This window comes from Apis mellifera, linkage group LG3 (assembly GCF_003254395.2).
Source record: "Apis mellifera strain DH4 linkage group LG3, Amel_HAv3.1, whole genome shotgun sequence".
Lineage (NCBI taxonomy): Eukaryota > Metazoa > Arthropoda > Insecta > Hymenoptera > Apidae > Apis > Apis mellifera.
In genome coordinates, this window is record NC_037640.1 from 12,943,362 (window position 1) to 12,970,114 (window position 26,753).

The 26,753-nt window shown below is 39.6% G+C and overlaps 1 protein-coding gene across 1 annotated transcript in view; it reads left to right on the forward strand.

The window, feature by feature from the left end:
- The window catches only part of LOC413503 (TWiK family of potassium channels protein 18-like), a 237,794-nt gene that overhangs the window by 117,006 nt on the left and 94,035 nt on the right, over window positions 1-26,753 (forward strand). The window contains exon 3 of the mRNA XM_006569213.3: window positions 26,371-26,469. The gene's annotated coding sequence lies outside the window, so the exon portion shown is untranslated. The remainder of the gene's footprint in view (window positions 1-26,370; window positions 26,470-26,753) is intronic.

The following is a 26,753-nucleotide window of genomic DNA, read 5'->3' on the forward strand; positions in this document are numbered from 1 at the left end:
TATTCCACCTCTCGAATCGAATCTTCGCGAGATCTCTCAACGAGCCAACAATTTTTATAATTTCACGTTTAAAATTCATTCGATTCGTGCTCGAAATATGTATATACGTATACATGTATATATACATATATTGAAAGAAACAGCCGGTAAAAATGAGCTCGGTCGGTAAGCTGATTATACTTTTAAATATAGTTTTTTTCAACGCAGAGCACCGCGTTACACGTCGATACATCCAATAATCGATTCTACGCCGCGTGCTTTTAAAATTTATTATCCGTAAAAAAAGAAAAACCATCTCAAAAAAAATAGAATACCAATCACAGAAATACGAACGTTATTCCAAATCGTTGTCTCGATATTTCTCCAATCAAATATTCGAAAGAACGACGAATAGGAAGAAATACACATTTTCACCTCTCGTTCGACAAATATGTATCAGTCTGATGAATAATTATGCTTTCGACTCGCGCCAAATGACGAGGAGAGGGGTGGATTGTTCGAAATCGTCCCGATTTTCGGGAAAACGATAATCAAACCTATAAATTTGGCCGCCTTTGGCGATATTTCCGGCTCGTCGACGAACAACAGGGGCAAACTTAATAATTACGGGTGTGACCCGACGGGTGTGTACTTTCCGCGGCGGGGCCAATCCACGCGCGAACGTCGGGATTAATGGGCCACTATCGGCTGCAATTAACCAACCCTGCCCCACCGTAAATGTTTTTTGATAATAGTTTAATCCCCCCCCGCCCCGTTAATTAAACGATACCGCGCCAATTTCGAATTTTCGAATTTTCGAAAAACGTGTTTAATCCCGAAATTTTCTCGATCCCTAAAAACGAAACGATATTTTTATTTTATTATTACACTTTACGTGCCGCCAATTCTCTCGAAAACTCCCGAGATTTGAATTCGCAACCACGGTGTTTACACTGTGGACCATAGACACGTTCGACATCGACACGTTCGAGATGAATCGAACGCGAAACAAAAAAACTCGATGCAGATTCGTCCATGCATTTTCGCGCGTACATGGAAAATAATAATTTTTCCATGTACTTGGAAAATCAATATTTGCCCGGACCGAATTTGTTTACATTAACGCGGTTTCCACTTGTTAAATTGTCCGGAATATGATGAAATTCAACCGAAACTTTGTGCCACACACACACACACACACACACACACACACACGCACGCACGCACGCACGCACGCACACACACACACACACACACACACACACACACACACACACACACACAACCACGCGCTCACACACACACACACACACACACACACACACACACACACACACACACACAATCACGCGCTCACAACCACGCGCTCACAACCACGCGCTCACAACCACGCGCTCACAACCACGCGCTCACAACCACGCGCTCACACACACACACAGAGGGGGGGGGAGGATATTGGATGTTTCGTCGAACGCCGGTTTGGAGGAAAGAAGGGGGGGGGGAGGAATCGAGATCAAACGTTTTTCATATTTCACGTTACCCTGTTTTTCACGGATTTAACGTTATCTCGTTGAAAAATGACATCTTCCTCCTCCGAACTCTGATCCCGGATTATACTCTTTAATCGGTAATAACCGAGGCCAATATCCAGGTTCGGGTTCCCTTCCCATTATTTGAACGATGCTCCTAACTAATTCGTAATAATTCTCTTCCCCAATCTCGGTAAATACACGGGATGGAATAATATTCATCGTCGAAAAGTTTACAAGCGGAATTGCGTTGGATACGAGCGTATCACAATTTTCGATCGTAAACGATTAATATTTTCACGAGAAATTGCGTATTCATCAATGAACGTGTATATTTTTTCTTTTTTTTCTTTTGCGCAGATTTCGATTGATCCGTTGAAGAATAAAATAGGCGCCATTTTATTTTCAGCGAGGAATAAATCGATAATTAAATTAACTATGTCGATACATTTAAATTCCATATATATATATATATAATTACTTGGAGAGATCATCTCCAGGGATAAATATTAATTTTTCAAAGCTTAAGCATTTTAATACTTTCTTCAATTTTCTCATGACACTCTTGTTCGTTAATCTGCAATTGGAGGGGAGGGGAAAAATGGGACGTGACAGAATTGAACGAGTCACAAACAAAGGTGTTTCGCGTCAAAGGGCGGTGAAACGAATGAAATAAGCTGACCCGTGAATCTTTTATAAGATTTCACTTAGACGTTTCCTTCTCGAGTGGAAGATGCAGAATACGCGGCAAGAGCACGTATCCGTGCTTCAATGCCTGGCCGAAAAGAAAAACCATCTCTCCTTCTACAGTCGCGCGGGCTACGTGTAAAGTGGCGATTGAACGTCTCCCCTCCCATCGTAATATATATCTCTTCCACGATCTCGAGCACGCTTCAGTTACGCGTTTAGTTTATTGCGAGCAACTTCGAGTCGAAAGCTTAAACCGGCGACACTGCGCGAAAGTGTGAATGTTACGATAAATTCTCTGCATGGTTCGGGGGGAGAAAAAGTCGATCCGACAACACCGCGTATTTCTTTCCATCCGAATCGAACCACTTTCCGAATTACGTCCGTCGTTAATCTTCCGAGAAACCGATCGAGGATTCATTTACCATGGAAACCATCCGCCAGTCATTGGATCCTCTCCAGAAATCCGGCTGTGTATAAATTTGTGGCTCGAAATAGGCGAAAAATTATGTAAATAAATTTTAAATAACGGATATGCTTAATATAAAATTATAGAAATATGAAATTCCATCGATCGTGATCTTAGAAAATCATTGGTTCACAACGATGGAGACAAATTATTATCATCAAAGATAGTACGAAATATTAATGTTGAATAATATCGCATATATGAAGCGTTCGAATACTTTTCTAACCGTACGTATCTAATAATAATAAATATAAACGTATTATAACTTTGTGTGTCATTAAAGTGATGAATCATTTTCAAATTTTATTTACCTAATCTTGAGATTTCCCTTCTACCATTCTACACCTGTCATTGTCTTAAACAAATTCCTTTAATTCGTTTATATTTAATTCGTCAAAATTGCAAATATGTAAACGTTCGAACACTTTCGTTATCCACTGTAGGTACAGTCGCGCGTTTTAAAAAGTTTTGCACAAATCGTAATACGTTTATTAGCAGAATATTACAGAAAATTTTCTTATCAACACAGTAACTCTTGCGTATTTCAAAGTCAAACGTGTCGTTGTGCGAAAATTTTGTCGCGATATAGTTGTGGATTGTAAAAGTCTTTACACGTGTTTTACGCGGATCGTAATACGTTTATTAATAGAATATTACAGAAAAGTTTGTCATCAACGTGGTAACTCCTGTTTAATCGTATTTCCAAGTCAAAATGTTGTTATGCGAAAATTTTGTCGCGATATAGCTACACTTCCTTTACCATGTATATTTCGTTCGTCGCAAATATAACCGTCCGAATACTTTCGTTACCGACCGTACATGTATACGACTTTTTCCATGCTCGTCCCACGAATCTCTCGTTACTCCTCTACGTATTTCGCTATTTTTTTCCACGAAACTTTGTTTACGTGAAGCGCGTTGAACTTTCCGATCGAATTTTTCTCCTTTCTCGAACCGAATGAAATTTCACTGTTTATTTTCATAAAACCTTAAAGAACGTAGCTGCATCTCGAGTTGACTCGAACGGATTCAAACGAGATATCGGAAAAGTATGGCGACGGAGACGATCGTTACGCGAATAAATATTCGTAAAAATTATTTTCGTCGATTATCCAAAAATTTTTTCTCCGATTTCGCAATTCGTCTCGAAACGATTTTTCTTCATATAAAGAATAATAAATAAATATAAACAATCTATCTATTATTTTCTTCGAATATATTTCGAAAAATGTTTCACGTTTTAATCCATCGAGCGGAAATTTAAAAATTCTCTGCAGGGAGAAAAATGCTTTTAGATGATTGCAGGAGATCGAGAGTGACATGGCGAAATGTATGCATTAAAAATAAAGAAAGAGAGGGAAAAAAAAGATGGCTACAAGGTTGAAAACATTAAAGTCCGGTAAAGTAACAAAAAGCAACTTATTCGCGTAGGAATTTTTTTCTTTCTTTGCCCCTCCCAGTTTATCAATTTTTATCAAGTTTGTAAGTCAAATTACAATCCTTTGGAAAAAGGGATAAAAAGACTCGGAAGGAAATCATTAAGAAGGAGAATCTTAATCCGGCTAATTGTAGCCGCCGTAAATGAAATTATGAAATTAATTTGCATTAGAAAACCAAGAACGTTTCCATTCTACTTTGGCCGCGTTAACTTATTCTATGAATACGAAAGCGTCGAGGAATTAAAAAAAGAGGAGGAAATATATAAAATGAGAAAAATGTCTGATAAAGAAAGAGAGAGAGAGAGAGGGGAAGGTGAACATTTTTTTTAAACGTACTTTTCAACGCGATATTCGTTTTAGAAAAATTTCAAATTCGTTTCTCAAGAAATTCTCATTCCGTTTTTTTTTTTTCTTTTCTAAAAATGAAAATACAAATATTCTCCGTTACACGAATCATTCATATATTCCTGCTTTATCCGATTACAAAGAAACTCTCCAGTTTATCGGGTTGGAATTTCAGTTAATGTTCCGATCGAATCTACTTACCCGAACGTGAGCTCCACTGATCGAAGATAGTCGAACTTGCACGAAGTTACACGAACTGTTCGAAGGAGAAACGGTCCGAATATTCCATTCTATCTTCGCTCGAATATCAACCGTAAATATCAATTATTCTTTCCTTTTCTCTTTTTCAATTTATTTATTCGCCACTTGGTCGAAATTCTTAAAAAAAAAAAAAAAAGAAAAAAAGCCTCGAAAGAATCGTTTAAAGTTCTTACGAAATCTTCTTATATATATATCGCTGCTCTCGTCGGAATTTAACATCGCATCGAGAAGAAAGAAATATCGATCGGAAGAAGATTGTCCTCTCCTCTTCGTTTGTATTATTAATTACAGCTTTTTCCATTATCCCTACTCCTCTGTCGTGTCAAACAAGGAAAGTTTGAGAATCATTAAACGAATCCTTTTTTTATTTCTCCAATCCATTCCAATGTTTTGTATTCGAACACCTGGTAAGAGCGTTTCGTAAGAGCAACTTACAGTGTTTCTAAAAATGCGTGCATTCCAAGCTGGTGAAATAGAGAACGTGATTGGAATTAATGTGGACGAGACAGGTAACGGGTCCAGAGTTCATTTATTTTTTGTAAAAGCTCTCTATTCGTCATTGTTATATATATATGTATAAACAACGCATTCGGGAAGAGGTGTGACGAGTGAAAGGGGGGGAATGGTGGAACACGGGGAGCGTGGAATGATAAATAAGTGAACGAATCGCTGGGCGGACCCTTGCGACTCCTCTTCACGGTGAAGTACGCGCGTTTATTAACGGACATTTTTTTTTTTTTCCAACTCTGGCAATCTGTCGGTCCCTCGAAACCGATGAGCCACGTTCCGGGAAAAATGTTTCTATCCGCGTGGAAATTTGTCACAATTCCTGTTATTTTTGTAATGATTAAATTGGTAAATATTTATTGTTTCTTTATTCCTTGTTGTTCAAAGTGGAACAACAAGACTTTCGATCTGACCGAGCAAGTAGTATGAATCGGTCATTAGTGAAACAAGATAGTATTACTTTTTTCTTTTTTCTCCAACCTTTGAAATCAACGAGCTACGTTCCAAAAAAAATGTTTCTATTCGTATTATATACTTATTTTGGATTCGGTCATCACAATTTCTGTTATTTTTTTAATAATTAAATCGATAAATTTTTACAATTTCTTTATTCCTTATCGTCCAAAGTGGAACGAAAAGACTTTCGATTTGACCGAGCAAGTAGCGTGGATCAGTCATTGGAAAAACAGGATAATATTATTTTTTTTTTTCCAACGATGAGCTACATTCCAAGAAAAATATTTCTATTTGTATTAAATTCATCACAATTCCTCTTATTCTTCGACATTTTTTAATAATTAAATCGCTAAATTTCTACACTTTCTTTATTCCTCGTCGCCGAAAGTGGAACGAAAAGACTTTCGATCTGACCAAGCAAGTAGTGTGGATCAATTATTAGTGAAACAAGATAATATTTTTTTTTCCAACGATGAGCCACATTTTAGGAAAAATATTTCTATTTGTATTAGATTTATCACAATTCTACTTATTCTTCGACATTCTTTAATCGCTAAATTCCACTTTCTTTATTCCTCGTCGCCCAAAGTGAAACGAAAAGACTTTCGATCTGACTGAGCAAGTAGTATGAATCGGTCATTGATGAAACAAGATAGTATTACTTTTTTTCTTTTTTCTCCAACCTTCGAAATCGATGAACCACGTTCCAGGAAAAATATTTCTATTAGATTCGTCACAATTCCTGTTATTTTTCCTGTCATTCTCTAATAATTAAATCGCTAAATTCCTACACTTTCTTTATTCCTCATCCCAAACGAATAGAAACAAAAAAGCTTTGCTGATAGAACAACATACTCCTCGCATAAACACCTAATCGTCCAATTCGCTCAATCGTCATTCATTTCAAATTTTTCCCCACAAACAAACCACATCTTAAATAACTAAAGATTCAACTCTGGAGATAATCGTGAAATGACAAAGAAAAGGCATCCTTCCCCAAAATAACCTAAATTCCCTTTTCCCCTTTGCCCCCTCGATCCCCTCCTTTCCTTAATTCCTGAAACTGCGTCGCAAGAAAATTTATAAAACCACCGCCATTTTCCACCGGATCTATTTATTTTTCGATCCTCTCCCCCCTCTCCTTCCATTTTTTCCCTTAAATCCGTTTCCTAGCACTCGTGTCTCAGGATATCCGTGCCAAAAGGAACCTCCCCTCCCCCTCCCCCTTCATCGGATATAGAGAAGGACGATATCCCAGGAAACCGAGCAACTCCTCTCTCTCTCTCTCTCTCTCTCTCTCTCTCTCTCTCTCTCTCTCTCTCTCTCTCTCTCTCTCTCTCTCTCTCTCTCTCTCTCTCTCTCTCTCTCTCTCTCTCTCTCTCTCTCTCTGTGTGTGTGTGTGTGTGTGTGTGTGTGTGTGTGTGTGTGTGTGTGTGTGTGTGTGTGTGTGTGTGTGTGTGTGTGTGGCCAACTTTTTCGAAAAACACGTTTATAAACTCTTTGCTCGCCGCTTTCTTCCCCCCCCCCTCCTTCCTTCCTTTCCTCCCTATTATTCGACACGAGTAGAGGAGCCCCGTTTGCGGTGGAGCAAACTGCTGCCTCTTTTTCCCTCCTCCTCTTTTTTTCTTTTTTCTAGAAAGCCTATCCCTTCTATCTCCGTTCGCTCCCCATTTCGAACGATGCTCTCGCGTTTCTTTATTAGCACGCTTCCCAGCCCGTGCGCCCTTTGAGACCTCTCGCCCGCCCCCCCACTCCCTCCTTCTAGTACCCGCCCTCCTTTTTCAGCAAACTTTTCCGCTCGCTGAAGATCTTCCTTTACCTCGCCGCATCTTCTTGCTTACACATGCATTGCCTCGAAGAGATGATCGAGACTGTCGAGTGGTTTGCTTGCGGCTCGCTCCTCCTCTAATCCTAGGATATATATATATATATATATATATATATATATATATATATATATATATATATGTGTGTGTATATAGTTTTCTTGTAAAGTATTTCTCTAAATCTGAAAGGAAAGGAAGAAGGAGGATTTTATTCGGGCAAACGCTGCAACTTTGCTTAATCATTTCCGTGAGCTAGATATTTCTCGTCGATTTCTTTTCTTTTTTTTTTTTTTTTGATAAGGAAAATGTGTTTTGAAAAGGAAAATTAATAAGTTCGAAAATGGGTTTAAAATTCGTTGGATTCAATCGATATTTTATTTTTTAGCCTTTCTCGATGTTTCGATGATCGATTTTATTTTATTTTTATATTATTTATTTATATTTATATTTATATTTTGTATTATTTTATTTTTATTTTGATACGTGTTTTGTTAAATAAAAGAAGAAAAATCTAAGAACTAAATTCGAAAATGAATTTAAAATTAAATTTAATTGATATTTTATTTCTTATCTTTTCGGCTTTCTCGATATTTCGTGATCGATTTTATTTTTTTTATTTTATTTATATATATTTATATTTATATTTATATTTATATTTTATATTATTTTATTTTCGATTTTTTTTATTTTATTTTTATTTTGTTAAGTAAAAAATACGTGTTTTGTTAAGTAAAAAAAGAAAAATCTGAGACGTAAATTCGAAAATTAATTTAAAATTTGAAATTGAAATTAATCAACATTTTTATCTTGATACGTGTTTTGTACAAAAAGAAATTTAAGAATTAAGTTCGAAAACGAATTTAAAATTCATAGGATTCAATCGATATTTTATTTTTTATTCTTTCGTTTTCGATGTTTCGTTGATCGTCATCGATTTCATTTTGAAGTAAAAAAAAAATTTGAGAATTAAATTCGAAAATGAATTTAAAATTGAATTTGAAATTGAGTTTAATGAACATTTTATTTTTTATCCCTTCGTTTTCGATGTTTCTCGTCGATACGTGCTTTGTAAAAAAAGAAAAATCTAAGAACTAAATGTTTTATCGAATTCTATCAATTTCGAATCAATTATTTTCATCCGTTCTCCATGTTTCTCGAAATTTGTTTAAACCGTTTCCTCGAACGAAACGTTTGAATTTATCAAGCGTCTCTTCTTTACGCGCGAAATTCTGACGAAAAGTCCTCTCCTTCGTTACACCAGTCTCAAACGAAATGCCAACTTTTTCACGACACTTGTTCCACCTTTTACAACGCCAATACGAAATATCTCTCTCCTCAAATCTCTCTTAAGAATAATTCTTACGTTAAGTTGGAAAGAAAGTTTAACTAATTTAATAAATTCAAATGCACGTATCTTAGCTCAAACTTTATTAAACTCAAAATTGCAATCGATACACGATTTTGAAACAAGTTTTGTTATTCCGCTTCAATAAAATTTTGGAATAGGAAAGTTAATATCATATTTTTCACACCACGAAAATTATACACAAATGCAATTTAACACCAGGTTAACGTCGAAAATTGAGCATTTCAAAATGAAAATAACAAAAAAATTAATATATTTCAACAACTCCTTTTCGCACAATTCCCCATAAATAAATAAACTCCCCTGCACACGCTTTTCAATCATGGTCGAACACACAGAACTCGAAACGTTAGGATTCGATTCGAAAAAATTGAAGATCGTTCCCTCAACGTGAACGCCTCGAGAAAACCAGCATTCCAGCGTCGATCTTCCCCGTACGTACGTATATTCATGGCTGGTTGCAACAGAGCTCGGCAGTTTGTTGAAAGCGACGGAAACTGGACAGAAACGGAATCCACGGCTGATTAAGGGAATTAGACAGCCGTTCCGTGGACTCCATTTAACTGGAACACGCGCCGCGTTACTATTCATCGTTGCGGATCCACCCAACTGTTCCTCGAGCGACAGCTGCCAGTCCGACGAGCTCTCCCTTCCACCAACGAGTCGACCACGATTCCCGCGCTAGGATCAGTTCCGTTCCGCGGATCCCTCGATCCACGCTCCATCTACCTTTCCAAGTTTGTCGCTTCTTAGATATGCCACGAGTTGTATGTAATTTTCCAATAAACTCTGTCCTCGTGTAATTTGGAATAAACAATATTAGAAATTTATTTTACGTAAGATCGTTCTTTTTTTTGATTTTATCATTTTTTTATATATATCATATATATATCAGGAATGTTTATCGATCATAGAATATATCGATTCGTTACATAGTAATTAAGTGTATATCAAATTGTGGTCAAATTTCGTTGTTTCCTTGATATTTATTTATTACATATATTATTATATTTATTATATTTATTCGTCCGCGAGATGGATATGCCAACCTACGAAATCAAAAGCGTATCGCGGGGCCAGTTTCGCGATTAGCCGCGACAAAAGCACTCGCCTGTTTGTTGTTCGTCCGCTGGCCAACAGAGAGCGCGCACGATTCCCGTGTAATTGCGTTTGCCAGGCGATCCCAACGGGGACAGCGAAACGAGAATCCCATTATCCATGCGCGTGTCATACAAACCGTGTCTCGAGGTAAACGATACTCTCGAAATCATGGCAAACCTCTTTGTCCTCGTTTCGAAGCTTTCTTCCACGACTCCCAGCTCTATTATAACTCGTCTCGATAAAGATGATTGCCTAGCGTCATTTCGAAGCTTACTTCGACGATTCCCTGCTCTACTTTATCCACGCGTAATTCGATAAAGATTGCGTTTATCCAGCTATTAAAACAGGGGGAGGGTCGAAGTTATTTTTACATCAACGTGCAAGCTTATCTATTTTATTAGCCTATTTTATGACATCGGTTTCGTCCTGGAGCCGTTTTAAAATACGTTTCGTCCGTCTGTTTTAAAACTTTTTTCTTTACGCCGTTCGATATGGATGGCCAGTGGAAGCGTTTGCGGCGTTGCCATGTTTCGTTGCTTCCAAAAAGCTGATGGCGCAAATGATATCGCACGCGAGATTTGGCTACTGTTCACGGGAGCGGTACTACGAGTATTACGATCGTCCGTGGTCGGTTTAAGGGATTCAGAGCTGGCAATTTTCACTCGAAAGTCGAAAGACGCAATGGTCTGCTCGCTCAAAATCCACGAAACAGTGAAACTAACGTTTCCAAGACAATGATACGTGACAGCGACACGAAAGAGATTCTTTCTTAAAGAGTCTTGGATCTTCTATCGAAATTTGCATCGAAAACGCACCTTCAACTGTCGCGGAGCGTGAACTTCACCGAACAAAGTTCTTTCGGTCTACTACGAGCTTCTCTTGAGATCGATTTTGTAAAACATCTTCTCGACGAATCGAAAGTAGCGAGAAAACGGCCAAAGTCGACGATGGCTGTGAGAGAAAACCTGTTACGAGTTCTCTCCACGATGAATGCTTGGCGAAATGAAAACGCAGCTCGAGCAATATTTTGCGATATAAGCCCCAACAATTTTGGGAATAATAATAAGACGGAGGAAAGTGATGAAGAGTAACGCGATGAATCAAAAGCCTTGAAACAGCAAATATCGCGTATCCATTTCGCATCGAGGAAAAAGAAGGAAACTTATGGGACACCGTGATACAAAGCTTTGCCACGATATGAAAGGCAAACAGAGGTAAGAATATATATATATATATATATATATATATAGCGTGGAATTTTTCAACAACGTCCAAACGAATATCGCGGCCACGTATATAAGTTAAAATTGAATAAGTTCCCCCCTCCTCCTTCTCCACGAAATATTTAGTTCTAAAATATCCTTCCGTGGTTATTTTATGCTCGTTCTCTCGCACGATGCGCGTATTATTATCGTTCGTTCAAGTTTCGCGCTCGAAAAAAAAAAAAAAAAATAGAAAGGAAAAAATGATGGAAAATAAATTTTTTTCGACCGAAAATTGGCGGAAATTTACGGGTTTCCCTTCGAACGTTCAAGAGCCGTATTTTCACCCGTTCTTTTATTTACCCGAAAGGATTATTTATTTTTTCCCTCTCTCCGTTTTTTGAATTTTTTTCTCCTCCCCTCCCCCTTAATTTAATTAAATTAATCCGGGATGATAATTAACGGCGGGAATAATTCTCTTCCTCTGAAAATTTAACGCATTAAAGCTCATTACGATGATATTTCGTTATATACGTGAAAAAAAAAGGAAGATGGCGATATATATATATATTGAAATTTATCCTTGTAATTCGCGAGGGAGGCGCAAAATCTAGAAGCTAATTTATGAACGAAATTCAGCCCGCAACCTTTACCCCGCACAAACACGCTTCCCCTCCCCCGCTTCAGCTATTTAACCCGGCGGAATTAGCATACCGAAATAAAATTACCATCTGCAGAGGCGCTCTTCCAAGAGGAACTTTTTCGATCCGCCAACTTTCATCCAACATCCGTCCCTTCGCAACGCCCAAGATATCTCTAAGCCGCGAGTCGGCTGCGGAAACGAGCGTAGAAAAGGAAAGAAGAAAAGAAAAAGAGAGGGGGAAAGATAAAGCGCGGAAACGAACGAAAGAAGCCGAAAGGCGACGAAGGTGGTCGAAGGAGAAGGAGTAAGCGCGGAAAGAGGGGACGATAGAGGACGATATCCGACTCGATCTCTCCTTTCTTGTTCTCTATCCTCTTTCCTCTCGCGGTAATTAACGGTCGAAGAAGAAAGAGGGAAGAGGTAATTATGCCCCATCCGATTCAAGGTTCTGCTTGCTGTTCGAGCTCACTTTCTGACTCCTTCCCTCGCGAATTATTACAAAGATAAATTTCAATGTATCGCCATCTTTTCTTTTCTTTCTCTCTTTCTCCCTTCCAGTGGCGTAATATCATCGACTCTCTTCCTCTCACAGGGAAGAAAGAAAGAAGCGTAAAGCGACTCTCGAGTCTTTTTTTCGTGGATAGAAAGTTTTTCTCTCTGCGGTTCTTTAACTATCAAATTCAAATGCATCGATACACGTGTCAAACAAATTATTTTATTAATCGAAGGAAACAAATTTCGTTATTCGAATAAAATTTATGAGCTTGTTTTCGTGCCGTTTGCGTCGACATCTCGACGAATTTTTTTTTCAATAAACATTCGAGGTCTCGTTTATCGAAGGATAGGGAAGAGGGAAAGTTGTACTCGATATTTGGAAATTATCAGGTTGGAAAGAAAGTTCTCTCTGCGGTTTTTTTTTAATTATTAAATTCGAATGCACGTATTTCGGATAGAAGGGAAAATTTATCGATCGAAATGAAGACTATTAAATTCGAATGCAAGTATTTTCGATAGAAGGAAAAATTTATCGATCGAAATAAGGATAATTGTGATCGATTCGCTTTTGGCGACGGAAAATAAGTTTCGTCGTTCGAATAAAATTCTCGAGCTTATTTCCATGCCGTTTGCGTCGATATCTCGACGAATTTTTTTCCGACAAACGTTCGAGGTCTCGTCGAGGAATGTTTATCCCTTTAGAAGGATAGGGAAGAGGGAAAGTTGTACTCGATATTTGGAAATTGTCAGGTTGGGAAGAAAGTTCTCTCTGCGGTTTTTTTTAACTATTAAATTCGAACGCACGTATTTCGGATAGAAGGGAAAATTTATCGATCGAAGTAAAGACAGTTGCGGTCGATGCACTTTTTGGCGACGAGGAACAAGTTTCGTCGTTCGAATAAAATCCTCGAGGCCTCGTTTAACGCCGTTTCTCTCCGGGCCTCGAAGCATTTCCGCGCTCGTCGTCTTCCAGGCCTTCGAAATTTTTTAAATCGCCATTCGTTAGTGCGGTTCCAAGGATCGAACGCCTAGTTGATAACTCGTTTCGGCAGCTCCAGTTTGAACTGGAACAGGAAAATTGTTCGAATCTGCTTCTTGTCCATTCCGTTTTCAACTGAGAGATCGGAAAGATTAATTTCGAGAATAAAATTAACATCGCGTTTTCGCTGAGCGAAAGATGCACTTTAAAATTATATGTACAAAGTCGATGCAGTTTAACACAAAGTTGATCGAAAATAAAGCATTTGAAAATAACAAAAAGTGAGAACTTTCTTTCCAACTTAATATTAGGATATTAAAAAAACGATATCACGAGCTTTGCATCAGATAAAAAATCGTACGAGTTTTGTCGAAATTATCTTCTAATTTTTTATCGTGTTTTGAAGTCGAGACGAAAAAAGAGAGACGTAGCTTCACGGAATTTAACGTAAGTAATTTTATAAAGAAGAGTTTATTCACGAGGATAACGAAACGATCCAAGTTTCCTTGCTCGAGCTTACTCTCGAAATTTTTTAAACCACCATTCGTTAGTGCAATTTCCAGGATCAAACGCCTCGTTGATAACTCATTTTAGCAGCTTCAGTTTGAACTAAAATAGGAAAATTTCGAAATCAACTGAAAATTCGGAAAAATTAATTCCGAAAATAATATTAATATCTCATTTTTACAAAAACTTTAAAATTATAATTACTTGCAATTTAATCGAAAATAAACCATTTAAAATCAAGGTAAAGAAAATCCTTAAAACTTTCTCTCCGAGACCTTAATAAAAGAAACTGGACCGATCAACGTCAACTCCCCCCCCTCCCGTTCGATTCTGATTAAAATGCAGTTTAGCGGGAGGCAAAGTGGTCGAAACGATCTTCACGAAAGATTGGAAAAAGATTTACCGATATCGTTCCATTGTGATCGTACCGATCGAGTAATCTTTGTCGTGTCGTACGTTTCGAATCAATTTCTGAAATTTCCTTTTTCACGACCGCGGGTGACAAATTATCAGCGGGGAATCGGTGAATAATATAAATGATAGAAACGTGTTTCACGATCGATTTGTCCCCTCGTTCGAAAGCCATTTCATTGCCGCGATACACGTATATATCACACACACACACATATATATATATTTATTATAGCTCGTATATATCGGAGCGAAATTGAAAAAGGTCTCGACCCAAGGGTCCTCTCAACAACTCTGATAGATAGACTTTAAAAACATATTCCGCGATTTTCGATCTCTTCGATCGAAGAAGAAAAAGAAAAACGACACGAAGATGTAGATTTATTTTTCGCGACGGGACGAGTATTGTAATATTCGGAGGAAGCGAGAGAAATTCCATTCAACGCAAGCGAACGCAGCGCGCGCTCGACTCCCGCGGTGGAACCGCGAGGAAGAATTTAATGCGGGAGCTGCGGTGACGGGAGGGGCGGTCGAAGTCGAAAAACCGAAAGGAAGGAAAGAAGGACGAGGAGGGAGACGGATATCGCGTCGACGCGATCTTATTAGGGGCCCTTCGCCGCCCCACCGCTCCGCCAAACGAGTTATTTAAGTTGGGACGGGGTGGGGAGGCGCGAGGAGCACGATGATGAAGATAAAGGAGAGAGAGAGAGAGGGGAAAGAAGCTCGTATCGTAAAGAGGGCAGGTCTCGCTCCTCCTCCTTTTCCTCCTTCCCTTTCCCCCCTCCACTTGCTTGTCTCTTTATCAGGTGGCGCCATTTTAAGGGGATATATTAATTAAGAAGCTGTATGATTTAATAACGTCGCAATTACCGAACAAGCGGTTTGCTCGACATTCCTCTGGATACTTGGAAACAAACCACATGAACCGAGTCCTCGCCACAGTCTAATCTCTAACATCGTCCTCTTATTTACGAAATTATATCTCTTTCTCTTTCTCTTCAGTTTCGGTTCGAATCTCGTCTGATGATGGAAGGAAAGATTCGAGTGAGAAGATGGTCGAATTTTTCGAAAATTTCGTCCCCGTTCTTTTCCAAAGAAACGAATCTTGAAGGAGAGGACAAGGCATCGTCGAATTTGTCCTGCTAATATCGGCCGGCAAACTGTTTCGAGAGAAGAGAAGATAGGATAGTGTCTATCTCTCTCCCTCTCGTGTCTATACGTGTCCTTAAGTTGCGCAAAGTGAAATTTACAACGTGCTCCACGACTTGTACCGCGCGCGTGCAGCTCGCCAGAGAGTTGGCTGGAATCTTGCTTAATATTCCGCCGACTCCCTTGGGTCGCGTTACTTTCACGGAGGTCGCGCTTAAACGTGACCGGTGACGAAAAGCCGATCCACGCAAGGGTTATATAGAAATATTTTGCTTATGAATTTTTCATAAGCAACACGTCCGCGCGAGAATTTTAAACGTTCCAAAACTATTCTTCCGCGCGATCTTTCCCTCCCACTCCTTCCACCAGATTTTCATTCCGTACGTTATATTTTTATCGAGAGCGAAGGGAGCGCGTTGTGAAACGAAAAATAACAATTTTGAGAATATTATTTATCGTAGCGGTGAGAAAGAGATAATTTTTACGAAAGCAAATTTGTTAAGACATTTCGAGCAGTGCCGATTCGATTTCACGATATCGAGATTTAATTTATCCGAGGAAAGAATACCGATTCTTTATATAATGAATTTTTAATACTAGAAGTAATTACTTAACTTTAAGTTTAATTTACAAAAAAGAAAAAATTTATAGATAATTTGTATTACGATTTAATGATTGTTATATAATTACACATTTGAAAATTTATCCAATCAGATAAAGAAAAAAAGTATCCGTGCATATTCTTTCGATTTACGCCAATAAAAAATAAGCGATGCCTCGAAGAATCTTGGCCGATTGTTGGCGTTCGAAAAAAGAAAGAGGGGGGAAAAAAAAGAAAAGAATCGGAATTCCTTTCTTAGCGCGTGGTTCGAGGCAGGAATAATCCCGAAATAATTAACGGGAGGGAATTCGATGAAGAGGGCTTTGATCGAACGAACGCTTCTACGTGGGTGGAATACAAGGTCGATAAAAAGAGGCTGATAAAGGCGTATAAAGGGAAGGGAAGCTTTGCCCGGTTCAATCTCCTCGTATGGAAACTGATATTCTATAAAGCGTGGTTCTCCGCTACCGGTGCTACCCTCTTTCGGCCCTTTGCACGAAACGCAACTGTAACGCATCGCACAAAGAAAGGGGATTGGTGGGAAAGAGGGAGGGGGACGGGGGGGAAACAACGATATCGGTCTGAGAGGATACACGCTTCTTTCTTCTTCCCCTTCCATTGTTACGTGGACATCGTCCCCCTCCCCAAACCCGCTTATTTACGCGCCTTTCGGACAGTTTTATTCGCTTTTAGTCTTTCTGCAAATTGGAATAGCCGTTCTCTTTCTCTCTCTCTCCGCTTTACACTCCGTGTATACCCACTCTGTGTCCTTCTCCTTTGTCCTTTCTCTCTTTCATTCTCCCTCCTTTGCATCCAGCTTCAGTGCCATCCCCATCATTATTGCTTCTCGCGCATTCTCGGACTGTTTGTTATTTGCTTATCTCCGTGTCGCCATTCGTCCCCATTTTCTCAGCTTTATTATATCGCTCTATTATTCTTTTTCACGGCTGCTTCTACGCGAGAAGAAGGGGGGAAAAAATCGTCACGCTCTGGTTGAACGAGGTTCTCGAGCGCTGCTGAAATTTCGTTCTCCACGGGATTTGTTGCGAATTTTTTACGAGAGAATTTTCAGCAATTCTCGCGCTCGAAGTGAAATGAAAGTGAAAATGCGCTTTTTTTTTTTTAAATTAATTTTCGAGCGTGCTTCGAATGGATAGATAGTTAAAGGTGGCAACGTCGTATTCCCGATATATCGAGCGAGTACACGGAGTTCGATACACGATTCGTCGATGTAACTCCGCCGGGAATTATTATGCGACTCGTACAAACGACACTTCGCCTGGATTACGATACCGTGTCTCTCCACGTTCGAAATTCCCGAATAACCGTGCGTGTGCATTTATCTGACGTACAAACCATTGAGATTAGGACGGAAAAGACTGAATTCAAAACATTAGGTGTGTGTTACGATCGTAACCGAATCCGAATTACTTTACCGATCGTGACGCCATCTGAAACAGCGTTCTTTCGTTTTTAGAAACAGCCGCGACGAGCGCTGTAAGAGCTCTAGTCTGCGCGACAATTTACTTATATCTTGTACCAGCTTAGGAAACAAAGTGTCGAACTATTGAAGTGCTTTGTGCGCGTCTGGAAGAGAAAATCGTGCGGAAAATCGTAGCAAATATTTAAATTTGGAAATTTTAATTTGAAAGATCGTTCGACGACGGTGAGTGAAAGAAGAGAAAATTCAGATCGAGAAGAATCGACAGAAAGAAACGATCGGACAATATTCAAAAGTTAGGATCCCGCATTGAATTAGGATAAATCTTATATGACAATCTTAAATTACAGAAATTGTGAATCGATCCTCGATTTTAGTGTCAAAACAGTGGGACTCGCATCGCGAAAAAATGTTTTACCGTGAATCGTTGAGGCGCATCGAGAAAGTTCGACGACGGTGAGTGAGAGGAAACGTTCGAAAATCCAGAGGCGAGAAGAAGATAGAAGAAAGATCGGAGGACGAGCGGTATTTGGAAAAATAAAGTAATGATTTTGGCAACTCGTTTTCGAAGGAGATCGATTCTCTTTGATTCGTAAGTCTCCCGATTTCTATTATCGTTCTATATTTTATCACACATATATTTAATATTATTATTACAAATTCGAAAGCTCGAACTGTCACCGGTAGATGTCGTATCATTCATTGTTTTCGACTTTCTGGATTTTTGAGCAATACGTAACTGTACGGGAGAACGATTTACGTAATACGTAACGTTTATTTGGGAAGAAAATAGGAAATTATACGAAACGACAAAGTCTCTGGACAAGTACAAGTTAAGGAATTTTCCGACTCGTTAACTCGACGGTATCCGGATTCAACGTGAAAGTGGAAGAAAGAATAGCAGTCTTTAGTCTTTGCCCGTGCTCCCATATCAGTTTCCCTTTATTTCGCCCGATCTTTCGCCCGCAACGATCATCCCTTGCCTCCCCCCGCCCCGCAAAGTAGCCAGATTCGCGACCTCGATCTCATTATCCCAGAGTTTTCCATGATAAACGATTCAAAGAACAAAAAAAAAAAAATTATTCAACAATTATCCTTATCCCCTCCTTTCCCCCCACCATGCTCGTTTTTACGATCGAATTTTAGATTCCTCTTCGTTCGAGGACGAATTTCTTTAAATTAAAGGAAAGAAATATATATCTTTTCGAAACTCAAGTTTCCAAACTTTAAACTTGCCGGATTAATTATCCCGGATCAATCTTTTAATCTCGCGCTGCTCTGGCAATCTAACCAAACTAGTTTCCAAAGGTAATATCATTATCTTTCATTATCATCGATCGCTTAACAAAAATTATTAAATTTTAATAATCGTCGAGTTCGAGAAACGTGAATTCGAAGTGAAATATCCGCATCATTTGCCTCGACTTATTCGTCCATGGAAATAGATATTACGTACGTGATTGGTCGGTCGACCGGCCAATCGGCTCGCCACTGAAAACTAAATTTACAGTTTACCGACCGATCACGGTTTGTCGCCCTTGTTGTTCCAATCTCCTCGTTACGCGCTTCTTCTTTCAATTTTAATTTTTAATTCCTCGAATCGAAACGAGAATTTTGAATCATTCGAAAGAAAGGGATTAATTAAAAGGGGAAAGTCGATCGTCTTCCCGATGAACAGGGCGTGAAACGAATGAGGATATTCCTTGAAGGACGGCATTCATCGGTATTCATCGTTGGCCACGGGCAGACAAAAATCACGGTGACTGTATTCGAGCCGTCAACACGACTCGTTCAGCGATTCAATTTTCTTAGGATAGGATCGAAAGGGATTGCCTGAACAAGACATATAATATATATATATATTGATGGTTTCACTTTGAGGAAGCAGCTCGTAGTAGATTATACCTTTCCAGCTCCGCCAAATGGACGAAAGAATTTTGTTCGAGTGAAATCCACGCTTCGTGACAGTTGTAGATCTATTGTCTTTGGATCGAGTTTCGATGCAAATTTCGATAGAAAATCTAAGCCTCTTTAAGAAAGAATCTTTTTCGCGTCGATCGATTGTCTTTCGAGTCAAAATTGCCAGCTCTGAATCTCTCTAAAGCGACAATAATCGTAGCAGTACTCCTCGCCTTTTTCTAAGCAACGAAACATGACAACGTCGCAAACGCGGGGCGAAACCGAAACCGTTGCTAATAAAATAGATAAGCCTGCGCGTTCGTATAAAAATAAGCGGTTAAAGTCATTCGTAGGAAGAAAGTTATTGGACGCCGTAATGTATAGAGGAGGGCCCTTGCCTCCTCCCTGCCCCCCCAAGTATCGTCCTCGGAGGGGTTATTCGTCGTCGAATCGACGGTGACGAGGCACGAAGCCAGCGTACAATTTACCGCTTACTCGACTCGTTTTAAATCTTTCTACCGGCCGACCATCGACCGACCGACCGACCGACCGAGCGACCGTCCATTCCTTCGTCAGCCGTTTTTCACTCCTTCCCCCTCCACTCGATTCTTCTCCGCTTCCAAACCCACCAATCGCGCGCACCGCTCCCTCTTCCCGCTCGATTAATATTCCTACGAGGCGCGAGAGAAGGAGAGGGGGAAGGAGCAGTCTCTAGGATAGAGCGGCTAGAAACGCCTCTTCTTTTTGCACGACCTCGTTACTAATCGGTCCTGTGAAACTCGGTAATGGATTCAGGGGGTCGCGAGGCGACGCGCCATTCCTCCTATGAATATTAAGTCTCGGCTTTTCGGAAGAAATTCTCGCCGAACTTGGCTTTAGACAGATAGATAGATAGAGAGAGAGAGAGTGGAATAATTTTGCGGTTTGTTTAAAAAAAAAAAATCCGTCGGATTTATGAATCCAACGAGCTCTCGAGCGCGTAATTGAAATCTTTCTAAGGATTAATATTATTCTGCGGAAGAAAGAAAAAGAAAAAGAAGACAGTGCGCACGCGCGTCATCCGGCTCGAACGGGAATGCTTAATCGCGTGGAAAAAGTTTCGAGGCGAAACAACGTGTTCCCCCGGTGTATAAAGAAACGAAAGAAACGATTCGGTCAAGTTATACGGCACGAAGGATCCGATGTATATTCAATTTCCACGTGCGACGTATATATAGCGTGTATCATAAAGTCGTTATACAATTTCGTTTCGCGATACGGACGCTGTTCAAAAATAACTTTAACTTTTATTATTTCGGAACGACGTTTTCCATCGCGGTTAAAAATCCATTCGTCGGAAACGCGTCGCTCTGTCTCCACTCTAAACATCGATGGATCGTTAACGTCGCTTGGAGGGGGGGCAAGGACAGAGAGCTTAACAGGCTGACCATCGCGGGCCGTTCGCCAAACCGACTTCACCACCCTTCTCAGTTTCGCCGATCGTTTCCGAACGAGGAATCCGAGGTTTTCTTCCGCCGTTTCCAAACCTCCTCCATATCCCCTCCTCCTCCTATCGTTAGCATCGTCGCTTCGAGAACACGTTCGTCTCACACCCTTGCCACTCCCAAAGGCTGTGGTGGCTGGAAAGCGCAAACCTTGGCGAAAGGGGATGCGAAGGATGTGGCTGTGTATATCCGCCCTCTTTCACCTCCTCCCTGTCCCCCTCGAGTTCTTTGGAAGTTTGCGGCATCCGATCCGCAACTCGCCAAACTCGCCATCCGCTCGCAAATGTGTATCGTGGCGTGAACGTGTTTCCCTCGCTCGACGACTACTGTCGTCTCCTCCCCCCCCCCCCCTCCCCCTCGCGAAACGAGTCCATCTTTCCTGTATTTATCTTCACGATCCTCAGCTTTGTCTCGATCTCCTCGAGACGAAAGCCCCCCAATTTCGTCGAAAAATTATTTCGTTGTAATATTGGGTGTGTAAATAAATTATTTTTTCGTCCAAATTCAAGATTTTATTATATGTGAATAATTATTACTTTATCATATAATTATAATAATTATTATACATAATATTATAGATATTTATTATATATAATAGTAGATATTTAATATTTTATATAAGATATTTTATATAATATTATAGATATTTATTATATATATAATATATAGATTATATATATATAATAGATAGATTATTATATATAATAATATATATATATAGATTATTATATGTAATAATAATTATTATACAATGTAATATTGGGTGTGTAAATAAATTCTTTTTTCGTCCAAATTCAAGATTTTATCATATATGAATAATTATTACTTTATCATATAATTATAATAATTATTATACAAGATTATTATATATAATAATATATATATATAGATTATTATATGTAATAATAATTATTATACAATGTAATATTGGGTGTGTAAATAAATTCTTTTTTCGTCCAAATTCAAGATTTTATCATATATGAATAATTATTACTTTATCATATAATTATAATAATTATTACACAGGATTATTATATATAATAATATATATATAGATTATTATATGTAATAATAATTATTATACAATGTAATATTGGGTGTGTAAATAAATTCTTTTTTCGTCCAAATTCAAGATTTTATCATATATGAATAATTATTACTTTATCATATAATTATAATTATTATACAAAATTATTCTCGCGTCCGATTTTTCGTCTCCGTCCTGCAAATTTGAATCTTTGCTTCAACGACTTTCCGCGAGGTGGCGTCTTCGACGCCTGATTGCCTGAGCGAGAAGCAAGCAAATTGTCGCGCAGCACTGGAAACTCTCGGAGCGCTGATCTTGCTAAGAACGCCGTTTCAGATGGCGCGGCGATCGGTAAAGCGATTCGAATTCGATGGGGAAAAGAGTGGGGGGAGGCAAGTCGCTCGCTCGCACGCGTGGTAATTTTTCAAGATGGAAAGGATTGTGTGTCGATAAGAAGGGTAGGTAGAAATTTCGAGTATCAAAGTTTCTTTGTTATTTACGACGAGAACGAGGAAGTAATCGACACGGTAAAATGCTCACGGGAAATTTCGAGTATCGGGCACGCTTGTTGAAAGCGACTTTCGCGTTGAACATCTCGCGATGAACGTATCATTTCTCAGGAGAGAAGAACGCTTGCCACCGAAAGTGAGCTCGGTGGGTAAGGAAGCTTGGATCGTTTCGTTATTCTCGTGAATAAACTCTTCTTTATAAAATTACTCGTTAAATTCCGTGAAGCTACGTCTCTCTTTTTTCGTCTCGACTTCAAAACACGATAAAAAATTAGAAGATAATTTCGACAAAACTCGTACGATTTTTTATCGGATGCAAAGCTCGTGATATCGTTTTTTTAATATCCTAATATTAAGTTGTAAAGAAAGTTTTCACGGTTTTTTTGTTATTTTCAAATGCTTTATTTTCGATCAACTTTGTGTTAAACTGCATCGACTTTGTACATATAATTTTAAAGTGCATCTTTCGCTCTGCGAAAACGCGATATTAATTTTATTCTCGAAATTAATCTTTCCGATCTCTCAGTTGAAAACGGAATGGACAAGAAGCAGATTCGAACAATTTTCCTGTTCCAGTTCAAACTGGAGCTGTCGAAACGAGTTGTCAACTAGGCGTTCGATCCTTGGAACCGCACTAACGAATGGCGGTTTAAAAAATTTCGAGGGCCTGGAAGACGATGAGCGCGGAAATGCTTCGAGGCCCGGAGAGAAACGGCGTTAAACGAGGCCTCGAGGATTTTATTCGAACAACGAAACTTGTTCCTCATCGCCAAAAAGCGCATCGACCGCAATTGTCTTTACTTCGATCGATAAATTTTCCCTTCTGTCCGAAATACGTGCGTTCGAATTTAATAGTTAAAAAAAAACCGCAGAGAGAACTTTCTTTCCAACCTGACAATTTCCAAATATCGAGTACAACTTTTCCTCTTCCCTATCCTTCTAAAGGGATAAACGTTCCTCGACGAGACCTCGAACGTTTGTCGGAAAAAAATTCGTCGAGATATCGACGCAAACGACACGGAAACAAGCTCGAGAATTTTATTCGAACGACGAAACTTGTTTCCCGTCGCCAAAAGCGCATCGATCGCAATTATCCTTATTTCGATCGATAAATTTTTCCTTCTATCGAGAATACGTGCATTCGAATTTAATAGTCTTCATTTCGATCGATAAATTTTTCCTTCTATCCGAAATACGTGCATTCGAATTTAATAGTTAAAAAAAAACCGCAGAGAGAACTTTCTTCCCAACCTGACAATTTCCAAATATCGAGTACAACTTTCTCTCTTCGAAAGGCATAAACGTTGCCCGACGAGACCTCGAACGTTTGTTGGAAAAAAATTCGTCGGAATATCGGCACGGAAACAACCATTGACGTTCGATGCGAAAGAACCCCCTCCCCCCAGTCCCCAAGTTGTTTGGTGGCGACGGTTGTCGACCGGATTTGTAAACCGCCCTCTTCGAATCGGTCCACGAATTATTCCTCGAACCGCGAGATAATTAAGGAAGTTTCGCCCGAGGACAGCGTCTTGCTTCTCCGTCCCACGCCCGAAAACGGATTCATCTCCTCCTTTTCTCTCTCTGTCTCTCTCTTCATCCAATACCGCGTCTTCCTTCCACGATCCGGAATCGGGGAGGGAGACGACAAACGAGACGTTGCCGCGTCAGAAAGTTCTCGAGATTCGGTGTGGGACAATCGCGCCTCCCCACTCTTCAATTTCACTCCCTCCCAGGCAACTTGGCCGAGAGCGTTGGCGAGTCGCAGGTGTTGTTACGGTGTTGCCTCGGTGAAACGTTGTCGAAGGATTCGATCGATCGTGATCGAGTAAGGAAGGAAGGAAGGAAGAAAAGAGGAAAGTTGGGAAAAGGGATCGTCGAGCGAGTGATAAAAATTGTAATAAAAAAAGGAAACAGGAGTAGTTGTTTTCGAGGTATGGGAAGAAAGGAAGAAGGGAAGGAGGGAGATCTGTTTCTTGAGGGAGAAGGAAAGTTAGGGAAAGGGATCGTTGAGTGATAAATAAAATGTTTGGCTGAGTGAATACATATTTAATTATAGTAATTAAGTAATGTCTGTTTAACGAGACAGAAGTAATTGTTTTCGAAGTATTTCGAGGGGAAATAGGTAGGAATTTATGGAATGGTCGGTGGTGATGATTCGATGATAAAATCACGAATAAGATTTGAATTTCTTGGATCGAAATTATCATTGGGAAATTCATTTCGAATTCACGAACAATTCTTCCATTAATCTTTCGGACTCGACGTCGCATTTCTTACATTAATTTCAATGTCGAGACTGGATTCGGTATTATGCAAAGCAGCTTTTAAAAATAATTTAAAATGTTTCTTTTTTTCTCAAAATTGGTTTGCAATATTTTATCTAGACCCTCTTTTAAGTAAATGAATTAAGAAGTTGTTGCTAGATAAAAAAAAAAATTAAATTGCAAGGTATTTTCCTAGGTATTTGGAAAGATATTCTACATCGAATCGTTATAAAAGTGGTACAAAAAAGTAAAGCATTCTAAAAGCTGAGCTCGGGACAAAAAGTTGTTGTCACTTTTTCATTTTTCATTTCGAGATTATAACCAATTTTAAAGCAGAAATTTTACTCTTTACTCGGCAAACATTCGAACTCTGTTCGTGCAGAGATCTCACGAATGGAATCAAACGATGCGGGAGATTATTCTCGCATTACCGAAACATCGAAGTTGGAAGAGCGGAGTAGAGTGGCGCTGCAGTCAACGTGTTAATCATGGCGTCTGTGCGTTAGATTCAACGAAGATTAGACTGAACGAAAAGTGTAACAAAAAGCGAGGAAACAATTTTCCTTCCCCCTTTCGAATTCCCTCCCCCGAGAAGAAAAGAATCCGGCATAAAATTTGCATTAAACGCGCGATTGTTGGTCGACGACGCGAACCAAGAACGGCTGATCTCTAAAAAGAGAGAAAGAAAGAAAGAAAGAAGGAGATAGAAGGATCAAAGTGACTCGATCGGTACGTGGCGGTACGCGCTGCATAAGTGGTGGGGAAAAGACGGAAATTTCATTTTGCGCGCCGTTCTCCTCTTCCATCCAAATTATCCACGCGCACCGACACGCTAACCGCCCTTTGCTCGTTAAACCGGAATATCGAGCTGCGTGCAATCCTCGATTTCACGCACGCTTTCTCGTAGGCTGCGTTAGAAACCGCTCGACCGCAAGATTTTTTTTTAATACCGTATGAAAAGAAAGGAAGAGCTCTCGAGAACGTGGATGTATTTCGAACGAAAAGAAGAAGATATCGATAAAACTTCTATAAACGAAGGTAAGTAAAGAAGAATATAATGGATATAGGTGGATGAAGAGAATAAGATAATTTTAATAAATTATGGGGGTAAGGAATGGAAAGCAACGTCGTTTTCAGGAAAAACTCGTAGAGATTCGGTTTCCTATTTTATCGTACTCGTGCTGCGTTATCTTTTTAACGTTCTTTCTTTCGTTGCTCGCGCCCATTCTCCGCGTTTATTCCCTCTTTTTTTAAAATATCGTAAAACTTTACGGTTCGCGGCTCCTGTTGCACCCTGTTTCTCACGCTTCGCCCTTCTCGCCTTACGTTCCCCAGATGTTCCATCTATCGCGGCTCTACGATAATAATTTCCATAACGCCGTTTCGATCCAGAATAAAACTTTTCGAAATTTTTCATAAACTCGTACGAAATTAATTATCGATCGATCGCCTTTCCTTTCGAGTTGTCCATTATTTCCATATTTTTAATTATTCACGCGATATTTTTCTTCTTGTTGCACATCCCTTCTTCGATTTTCCAGACGTTCCATCTACCGCTCGTCCGTCTTCCCGACAATAATTTCCGTAACGCCGTTTACCAAAAATACGTAAACTCGTGTGAAATTAATTAAACATACGAAAATTCGATCGATCCATATTTCCAAACATTCTGATCACGTGTCAGGAATTAATCGAGGCGCTCTATATGTATATATATATATTTCGGTCGCCGGTTTCTCACATTCGCTTGTAATTATTGCTCGTATACAACGAATTTCCTTTTTCTGTTTCCAGGCCACGGGGAAACGAAGCTTTCGAGGATAATCCCGCGACTCGACCATTCATTCCATTGTCCATTTGGGGAAGCGGTTAAGTTAACAGGCCAACGAGACGGTAGGATATTTTTCAACATTTCCCTTCCTATTTTTCTCCTTCCTTCACTCGTTTCTGTCGAGGAGGGGGGAGGAAAGAAATCTTTCCGCGTCGCGTGAAACGAAACGATTCCTCGAGAACGGACGAATGAAGATGGAGGAAGGAGAAAATTTGTATGAAACGAGCGCCCGATTTAGACCCGCCCGCTCGATCGATCGATCGCTCGCTCGCTCGGTTCGTGCATGGACACCGTTTATTGCCCGCCCCGAAACAAAGCGATTCGTGGACGCGAGGCGTGGACGACG